This window comes from Chlamydotis macqueenii, chromosome 10 (assembly GCF_036417535.1).
Source record: "Chlamydotis macqueenii isolate bChlMac1 chromosome 10, bChlMac1.mat, whole genome shotgun sequence".
Classification (NCBI taxonomy): Eukaryota; Metazoa; Chordata; class Aves; order Otidiformes; family Otididae; genus Chlamydotis; species Chlamydotis macqueenii.
Window position 1 is genome coordinate 57035 of NC_141565.1, and position 10031 is coordinate 67065.

Below are 10031 nucleotides of genomic sequence, written 5' to 3' on the forward strand. Positions count from 1 at the left end.
TCTGTGGGAGGTTTTGCCTCTTTAGCTTGTGTAGGTGGGGGCTTTGGTTTTGGTGGGCTTGTGATTCAGGTAAGGATTCAAAGGTCCCTTCCAACCCAAACTGTTCTATGATTCTAACCTGTGGATAGAGGATGTGATGTCCCTGCTTCCCATTTCCCCCACAAGTCCATCTATGACTGAACCTTCAACGAGTCCATACCTAACCTGTTACGATGACCTATAAGTAAGGCCGGACTGTCTGTCCATTAGAGAGAATTAATTGAGCCCTGAGCGGTGGGTGAGTAGTGCCATTACCACCTACAAGAAAAATTATTTTCTTGCCAAGGGGAGGCTATTCTTTTTAAGTGTCCTTATCTACCATCAATATTTTGGTTCCTGTGCCAATGAAAAATGCTGTAAATTAGCAGTAACTAGCTGCAACCATCAGCTCAGGTCTTGGAGCATCAGCAGGGGGAGCAGTGGCCCTGAGGACTTCCACTGCATCAAGCCCTGACCCCAGCTTCCCGTATATTGGCAGTCTCAATTGATTGCATGTTGAGATCCACTTCTGCAGGCACTGGAAGAGGAACCATGCAATGACATGGAACACATATGCATGTCTAGGTTTCCACAGCTGAAGAGGGACATGGGTGACCTTCTCGCTGACATCTAGCAGTTCTCCAAGTACAGAAAGATTTGTAACTTATCTGGGCAATCTCCTCAGGACACAAAACCACTTGGAAGACCTTAAGACCTTAAGTAAAATTGCACATGGATAAACTCTTGCCATAAACATATTGTCAATGTTTATTCCTTCAAAGAAGCAGACGTGAAGAACTTACCTCCAGGATGCCCCCAGGGCTCAGAACCAGCATCCAGTCAAGAAGCTAGATGAGCACTGTTGACCCCATCATCTAGAAGCAAGCACAGATGAGAAACATTTCCATAGCATGTCAGGATCCACTTCTGGCTTAGTGAACTCTGGGCAGGTAACAGCATGGAAGCCAGAGGTCGGTGCAGCTTCTCAGCCCTTTAGCTGCCTGTGAACAGAGGCAGTGGTATCTTTTGATGTGTGTGTGCCCACGCAGCAGGAACAGAACTGTAAGGCTCCCAGTGTAAAGCCAGAAAGGTACTTTGGGCCAAAAGGACTTTTATGATCATTTACATCTCTCGGTCAGACTCCTTTTGTTTGTTCCAGGCAGCAGGTAAGCACTGAAACGTGCCTGAAAGCCTGCAGTAAAGGGTGAAAACAGAACTGGTGGTGCTAATTTCACTCAAGAATGGGACATTCTTGAACTGGTAAAATGCCTGCTGCTTTGTTTTATCCATGGGAGGATTTTAGGAGTCCATTTCTGCTCTTGGCTGACTGTACCTTGTTCCCTGACATGCATTTACTGGGATGTGGTGGAGTTGGAGCCTCTCCTCCAGCACACCAAGTCCTAGGGTGGGAGAGAAGCAGCACAACCCTCCGTGAACAAACACACAGTGCACTAAAGGAGTCGCAGTGCAGCGCTCCAGGATTTGAGTTATTTCCAGAAAAAAAATAAGAGGTCACATCAAAAGGAAAAAAGGGAAGGGGTGTAGATGTTCTTAGGATATTGGAGATGCAGTCCATCAGATCCATTTCATCAACAATGAACCAGAGTAAGACCCAGCGTGAATCAGCGTGATGGTTCAATAGCCTTTATTCCTGGTTTTGAAAATCCCGAAAAGGCATTTGAACAGCTTGTTTCTCTTTCCATATTTCTAAGTAGATGCAAGGTAAGAATGAGTCACTGACTAAAAATAAAAACAAGCCTCTTATATTTTTATATCCTTAAGTAGAAAGTGGGATGTGCCGCATTAATCAAGCCTTGATTGAAAGTCCTGTGTAGGCTGGGCGCACTGAAAAGGGAGACCTGAAAAAGCTGTCCTGTTGCCTGCGTTGGCCTATACCATGATAAATCACAGCAAGCCGCCCCATTATTTGAGGAAATCAAGTATGAGCCCTGGGGATCTGTTGTCTTTTCTCCTCCCTTCCCTCAACGCTGTGCCACCATCAGAAAGCATCAAGATTAAACCAGCTTTGGGGAGAACCCTTCCTCAGTCCCTACAACCCCTCTTGCATGGGGTTGTACGCAGGGGATGTGTGTGCACGGGGAACCATTCAACTGCACGCAGTGGTCTGTCTGTCATCTAGCATCCAACAAAACATGCTGGTGAGATGAGTCTATTACAGCTGCCAAGTGACATTCAGGGGTTTGGCTTTTTAGAAATGCTTCCTGCGTTTGGCTTTACCAGCTCACACAGCCGCACCAGTATGTCTTGCTTGTTTATCACGACTTAGTAAGATGCTCTGATATCGTCCCACTTTGTCATTTTGAAAATATCACAGTGTTACATGGCCTCGTCTGGAGATGTTCTAAACTATTATGCTCCTCGTGGCCTAATAGATCCTTGAGATATAGAGTGTCTGCAGTTGGAGATGTAATTAATCAATCACATTTTTAGATGTGGAGGCCACTAATTCATTTTTAAAGGGTAGAAAGGAACATCCTGGGAACTACCAACCTGCCAGCCTCACCTCTCTGCCTGGGAAGAACAAGGAACAGATCCTCCTAGAAGCCATGCTAAGGCACGTGGAGGACAGGGAGGTGATTTGAGACAGCCAGCAAGGCTTCACCAAAGGCGAGTCTTCCTGACCAACCTGGTGCCCTTCTATGATGGAGTGAGTACATCAGCAGACAATGGAAGAGCTACAGAGGTAATCTATCTGGACTTCTGTAAGGCCTTTGACATGGTCCCCCACAACATCCTTCTCTCTAAATTGGAGAGATATGGATTCAGTGGGTGGACTATTTGGTGGATGAGGAATTGGCTGGATGGTCACATCCAGAGACTAGTGGTCAGTGGCTCAATGTCCAGATGGAGATCAGTGACAACTGGTGTCCCTGTATTGGGACCAGTACTGTTAAATATCTTCATGAATGACATAGTGGGATCGAGTGCACCCTCAGCAAGTTTGCAGATGACACTGAGCTGAGTGGTGTGGTCAACATGCCTGAGGGACGGGATGCCATCCAGAGAGAGCTGGACAACCTTAAGAAGTGGGCCCATGTGAACCTCATGAGGTTCAACAAGGCCAACTGCAAGGTCCTCCACCTGGATTATGCCAATCCCCAGTATCAATCCAGGCTGGGGACCAAGAGATTGAGAGCAGCCCTGCTGAGAAGGACTTGTGGGTACTAGTGGCTGAGCAGGCTCTGGGGAGACTTTATTGCCACCTTTCAGCATTTAAAGGGGGCTTGTAAGAAAGATGGGGACAGAGTCTTTAGCAGGGCCTGTTGTGATAGGACAAGGGGTAATGGTTTTAAAATAGAAGGAGGTTGATTCAGACTGGATAGAAGGAAGACATTTTTTACACTGAGGGTGGTGGAGCACTGTCCCAGGTTGCCCAGAGAGGTGGTGGATGCCCCATTCCTGGAAACGTTCCAGGCCAGGTTGGCCGGGGCTGTGAGCAACCTGATCTGGTTGGAGATGCCCCTGCTCCTTGCAGGGGCTTGGACTGGGTGGCCTGTAAAGGTCCCTTCCCACCCAAACCAGTCTGTGATTCTGTTTTTCACACAGCACAGCAGGGAGGCTGTAACCCACCCCCAGGCAAACCCCTGATGTCAGTGGTGCTGGTAGAGACCTGGGGAAAGAGCCGGAGACTGCTGGTGCTTCAACACGCTGCACACAACTGTGACTCCTTATGCAAATATCCGAGATAATTTATTAAAATTGGGATGATGATAGGGACTGTAGAAAGCTATTTTTGCTTTGTCACAGACTTCCATTTTTTTCAGCTGCTGTAATGCAAATCAGCGTGACGGGAATAGGAGCCCAGATCATCTGTCCCCTGTTCTGTTATCCTAAGCATCTGTGATTTCTAGTTATGCTTTTTGTGCCCCACTGCATCTCAGGGCTGGAGAAGGTCAAAGTGATCAAATTTCGACTGAATATGAGAAATATGAGCTTTAAGAGGGCATAAGTGACACACTCATGGGGCTAGAGTGGGTTTCTGATCTCCCTCTGCAATAATTTCATACCCAAGACAGAACCTAAATCAGCATATGCAGGAGTTCACCTCTTTCATTATTTAAAAGCATCCAGGCAAGCAAATGCAGCGCAGACTCTGCAGTCGAAACCTGCAGCAGAGAAGCAGCTTGTTCTTCACCTCCTCATGCTTCAGGAGAAAGGTCCGAGACACACGAAGGGAAAGAGTAACACATGCACGTTATGTGAGAGCTGAATGAAGAACCATAGTTAAATGTGCCATTGGGTGGGCGCTAGCCAATTTTTGCCAAAACTGTGTCCTTCTGATGTTGGGGGCTCCAGAGCTGGACGCAGTACTGCATGGGGGGTCTCACCAGAGCAGAGCAGAGGGGCAGAATCCCCTCCCTTGACCTGCTGGGCACGCTGCTGGGGATGCAGCCCAGGATGCAGCTGGCTCTCTGGGGTGTGAGTGCACATTGCCGGCTCATGTTGAGCTTCTCATCTGCTATATATTTTGGTTCCTTGCTTGCCTGTCCTTGGAAACATTCCAGGCCAGGGGCTCTGAGCAACCTGCTCTGGTTGGAGATGTCCCTGCTCCTTGCAGGGGGGTTGGACTTGGTTGGCTTTAACAGGCCCTTCCCACCCAAACCGTTCTGTGATCCTATGATTCTATAAGATGCTCTCTCTTAAAATATAAAATCCTTATTATAAGCTCATCAAATTTAATGGGTAGGCATTTTTAGGATCCATAAAAGAGGTGACTTATCTTGCTATCCGTGTTTATGCACACATGCCTTTGAACAGAAGCTGTGGCCAGCTCAATAAAGAAAGGTGCATGCCACATGATAATTAAAAATAAGAGACTCTTCTGCACTATATAGTAAAATCACTGATCCTTCCCCAACAAAATTTCATTGGAACGACACAACAGCCACAGAATAAGCTAGTCAAAGGGCACGTGGGCATTACAAAGCATTCCCCTTTGTGAGTCACGGTCCGTGTAAAACTTGCAAATAACCTTGCAAAGGAACGCCGGTGCTTAAAGACCAGCGTTGCATATCCTAAAAAAATGAGTGGTTTATATCATCTGTTTTCAAGCTCTTGTGGCTAATCATGTTAATTCGAGCAATTGTAAGGGCCATCAAGTTAATAACGATGGGTCATCTGCAATTGCCATCACATTCCTGCTTAGAAAGACCTCAATTACGTCTGCTTAACTTCAGAATAACTCACTGAACAAAGCTAAAATCGGGGCCTGAACTGCTCCGTTCTGTGCCCTTACGTGGGAGCACGTCTGCTCTGTAAGTAGTGCTGTGCTATTTAGAATTAGTCCAGTCCTTCTCCCATTTACTCCAGCCAACCATTTCAGCAAACGCAAGTCGCTGCACGTTCCAATGGCTGTGCCTACCGGTAGATGCTTTGGCCACAAATAGAGAGCAAGGATGGAATGGGAATAAAAAAAACGGAGATTTATGTTACAATAACACAAAGACTTCTGCTATTATTTGAATCCACTCAATGTAAATAAATAAAATCAAGATGCTCCAGAACATTAAGTTTTTTCCATTTGGAACAATTGCATTTGTCACAAATCAATGTGATTGCTCTAAACAGACTGTCAGTGCAATTTAGCATGTTCTAGGAAAACAGGGCACTCTGGAAAGCACGTAGGCTGGCAGGGATGGCCAAGACCTTGCCATAGTAGACAAGACATGAAGAGACAAGGTATAAAATCTTTTTTCTGCCAAGATCTGAGAAATATGTGCTAGCTATGTTAACTTACGGTCTTAAAACAAATCTATTTCTTGATTTTTTAAAAAAAAAGAAACAGGGTGAAATTTAATATCAGGCATTCAAAAAGAGTCAGGGCTTGCTCTAGTTTTCTCTTCTTAGTTGAATAGTTACAACTGGATTCAGCCCGTAAAGACTAAGGCTGGAAAAGCTTGAAACAATGGGAATTTTTGATGTGTGTTTCACTGGGGCCAGGATGTCTCCCTGGGGAGCAGGGATGGGGAGAGGTTTTGGTTATTTGTATTGCTGTTTGCCCTTATTCCTCCTTTCCATGTTTACATCTAAAGACCTTTAGCAAACAATCAAAATTAATATGGGAAAAGCTTTAAGTAATATAATACTGAAAATAATGGTTTATTTGGTTTGACAGGTTTATAATGGATAACACATCAACGCTATTTGTGTTCAGCAGCCTCACGGAGAAACAGAGCATAAGCGCGAAGGGTTTTGGTTAAGCCTTTAAGGGTTTTAGGACATACACTGTACATTAAAGGAGACAACACTTAAAAGGCCCTGTGGACATAGGCCAAACACTCAGATTATCTAATAACAAAAACTTGTCACCGGTGAAAGATGCTGGTCCCCATCCCCTGCGCATGGCCTGCCCACGCATGGCCTCATCAGACACTGGGAATGACCGTGTTCCACAAGGCTGTGTTCCACAGTGTTGTCAGTAGTTGGGGTACGCTGGGTTGTAAACACTTGAAGTCATGGATTTTTGCTAAGTAATCATAAAAGAGTTTTTCAGTGTTTGAGCAAATGCTGGTGAGCAAGGGAAGGGCTGGAGTGAATAACGGTGGAGTGGCATGCTGGCTGAATGCGTCGCTTGGGCTTAAGGCCAGGCTTGTCTGTACCTAGAGGCTGGAGCCAAAAAACGGACAAATACGCACTTCACTAAAGTCTGGAGCTATTTAAAACTCAGTTATTTCTGCTGGGGGAAAAAAAAGGGTTTAGGGAGTTTGCTTTTGAAGTGATCCATTGTTATCTCTTGAACCACTACTGCTTCTGGTCAAACAGAAATGGGCTTTAAATATGTCACACTACCATGCTGCTTATAACTTCAGCAAAAGCGAGTTAAAAATTTTAGGGAGTCTTATTATTCACTTTGTTCAGCCGTGCTTTCTTCACTGGTATGGAAAATGGGTTTGTTCAATCTACACGTGCAGTTTCTGGCAGGTGCTAGCAGATGGGAGTTGTTGGGGTTTGACTGCTGGCAACCCTTTTGGCAACTGTCAAGTTTCTTAACCCCGGTTCAGGACTTCTTACTGGTTCAGCACTCCTTACTGGTTCAGCATTCCTTACTGGTTCAGGACTCTGCTCTGCAGCGTGGATGGCAGTGCCCAATAGTGACCCTGCCTGTGGAGAAGGCACTTCTGAAATAAAATTCTGAATGACAAAATAGAAGATAAAGGGCAAATTAATAAAAATGAAATACGTACTCTGATTTTCAAAAAGAAAAACTTGGAAAATTGCCTGTCTGGAAGCAATTGAGGGATGTAAAGTAGTCAAGTAAAAGCAATTTCAGGTAATTTCTGGAGAGTCCTGCTGGGATGAACGAATTTCATGTCGCGGTTAATGCAGCAGGCGATGAACGGCAGAACATACTCATTTCAGCAGATTCTATTACAGAAAGGGGAACGAGAGGCCTAATCTCCAGCAGAACAGGAAGAGCAGCTGAAGGAATTCATTTACCCCCACAAGCACCTCCCAGACCTTTTTGGGGCACCCTAATGAAGCAGAGGAGCTCAGGACCAGATGGAAAGCATCAGCAGCTTTGTACCATGCGTCCGTATGCCGGAGCAGCACACAAATCTGTCAAGAGCTGAGGAGGGAGACACAAAATGGCATAAAACTGAGACTAGTTGAGAATGGAAGCGATACAGAGCTATGTTAACCCAGCACTTGGTGGCAGATGACTTCCACCTGGTGAATAGTTGTGGACCTTATCGTCATCATACCATTTCTCTCTTTCTCTCCCTCTCTGTAAGCACAGACGTACGTGTATATATATATATATAAAGTGTGTATATAAAAATATTGAAAATATAAATCTTCCAATTTCATACCGAAGCAAGAAAATCTCCCCATTGGGTTATCCTGCAATTCCCACTTTTTTTTTGTGAAACATCTCTTGCTGGCAGGTATGGCAGGCAGAACTCTGAGACACCACGGTACTGGCGCGTTTCGGGACTGATGCCAGCAAAATAGCTGCTTATGAGCTTGAGGGAAAAATCTTTATTGTAAAATAAATTAACTGATGGATGTTATCAACTGAATAGATTAAAATGAAGCTTGTCTGTGAACCTGGGAATAGGAGAGAGATAATATAACAAAAAAAAGCTCAAGGTTTGAGACAAGGACAGGGAGAGATCATTAAAGTTACTGTTACAGTCAAAACAGACTCAATTTGGGGAAAACTAATTCAATTTATTATTAATAAAACCAAAGCAAGTGTCCTGGTTCTGGCTAGGACAGAGTTAGTTTTCACCTGAGCTGGAGGAGCTGGAGCTGGTGGCACCTTGGCTGGAGACACAGCTGGGATAGGTTACTGGTTAGCCAGCAGCTGGGACAGGTTACCCAGATTGGCCCAAGGGCCGTTCCATCCCATGGGACACCATGCTCGGTATATAAGTGAGGAGGGTGCTAAAAGAAGGTTTCTGCCATCTGGAAGGAAGCTGGGCATCAGGATCCATTGTGAGCTATGGTACTGTATGTTATGTGCTTAGGTATTTTCTATTATTGGCTTTTTTGTTTGTTTGTTTTCCAACTGTCTTCTTTTCTTCTTTTGTTCTCTTAAACTTTTTTTTTTATTTCAACCCATGATTTTTGCCTTCTTTTCTTTACCAATTCTCCTCCCCATCCCACTGGAAGGTGGTGGGAGTGGGTGAGAGACTGCGTAGCTTGGTCCCAAGTGGGGCTGAGCTACGACATGCTCATTCAAACAATGGTCTCTGAACGCTTTTGAAACCTTCTCGTCAGTTTATGGGCAACCAGCTGCAAACCATGGGCCGCAGAGCCAGGCACAAACTCCTCGAGGGTCGGAGGGGGCCATTGGGCTCTAATCCAGCCATCCTAATGACCTTGAGAAAGGACAAGTACTGAACACTAATAACCAGGGTTTCTTAGGCCATGAGTTTCTCCCAGATGGTCATTAATCCCCAGAAAATGTGTGCTGTGCCTCAGTTGTTAATGCCTAATTAACCCCGTAATGGCAACCCCTCTGCTGTAGCTGCAGGTTTTCTGTTCCCCCTTAAATGTACAGAAGACCCTGATATCCTCAATCAAGGCGTATGCTTTCCGAGAGGCACAGCAGATGGTAGCCTAGCCGCCACACTCCCATTACTGGGGAAAAAGATCCCTGTGGAGCATAGATGTATCAGATGACGCTGCATACAGCTGCCGAAAATGCATTAGCCATTAAAAACCTGCTGATCCCCAGCCTGTCTACGCATTCCAGATCCCTGTATATGCATTCCCTTGGAGCTTATAATGCGGAGGAGTGCTCTCAGCTTTAGTCACTTTTCTTGCAAAATACGCTTTCCCAGGACTTCCGTCAGGTGTTGCACATTGTGTGACTTTCCAGGATTCCCGAGTACAGGGGCTGCCACTGAACCAACCAGAGCAGCAACCGTGCCTAAGTAGTCAATAATTTATTTTCCCTTCACTAGCAGTGGGTGACTCGAGTCTTACCTCCTGCGTCCGTGATGACTGTTGAGAATTACCAAATTACATAGCCAAATCCTATGGCTGTGGCGCCCAGTAAAGGCACTGGTGCTTCACAGGGTCTGATTTTCAGCCCTGTGGAGGTAGGGGATATTTTGACCCCCATTGTAGAGAGTAGGAGCTAAAGCAAAGAGGGAGATTTTAATCCTCCCTCATTTTGGATGCTCAGATTAAATAATCTCTGAGATTTTTCGGAACGCGATAGGATGTAGGTGGCCCCCCCACTGCTCCTCACATGGCAGGGACACCCTGTGCACCTCTGCCAGCAAGGTGTTAAGCTTTTCAACTCCTCCAGACCCTCTTGTTAAACCTTTCTGTCTTCGGCAATTTCTCCAGCATCTTTTCAGCAATGCCTACCCTGTTCCTGGTCTGCAGAAACAAGTCATTGACCTCCCTCCCATGCTTGCTGCAGTCGTTCGTCAGAGTGGGAAGTGCTGTTTGCCTCCACAGTTTATGACAGAGAAGCATAAATTGTGTCTCTCCAAGCCACTTACTGTCTGGAGCAAACATATTTAGAGAAGCAG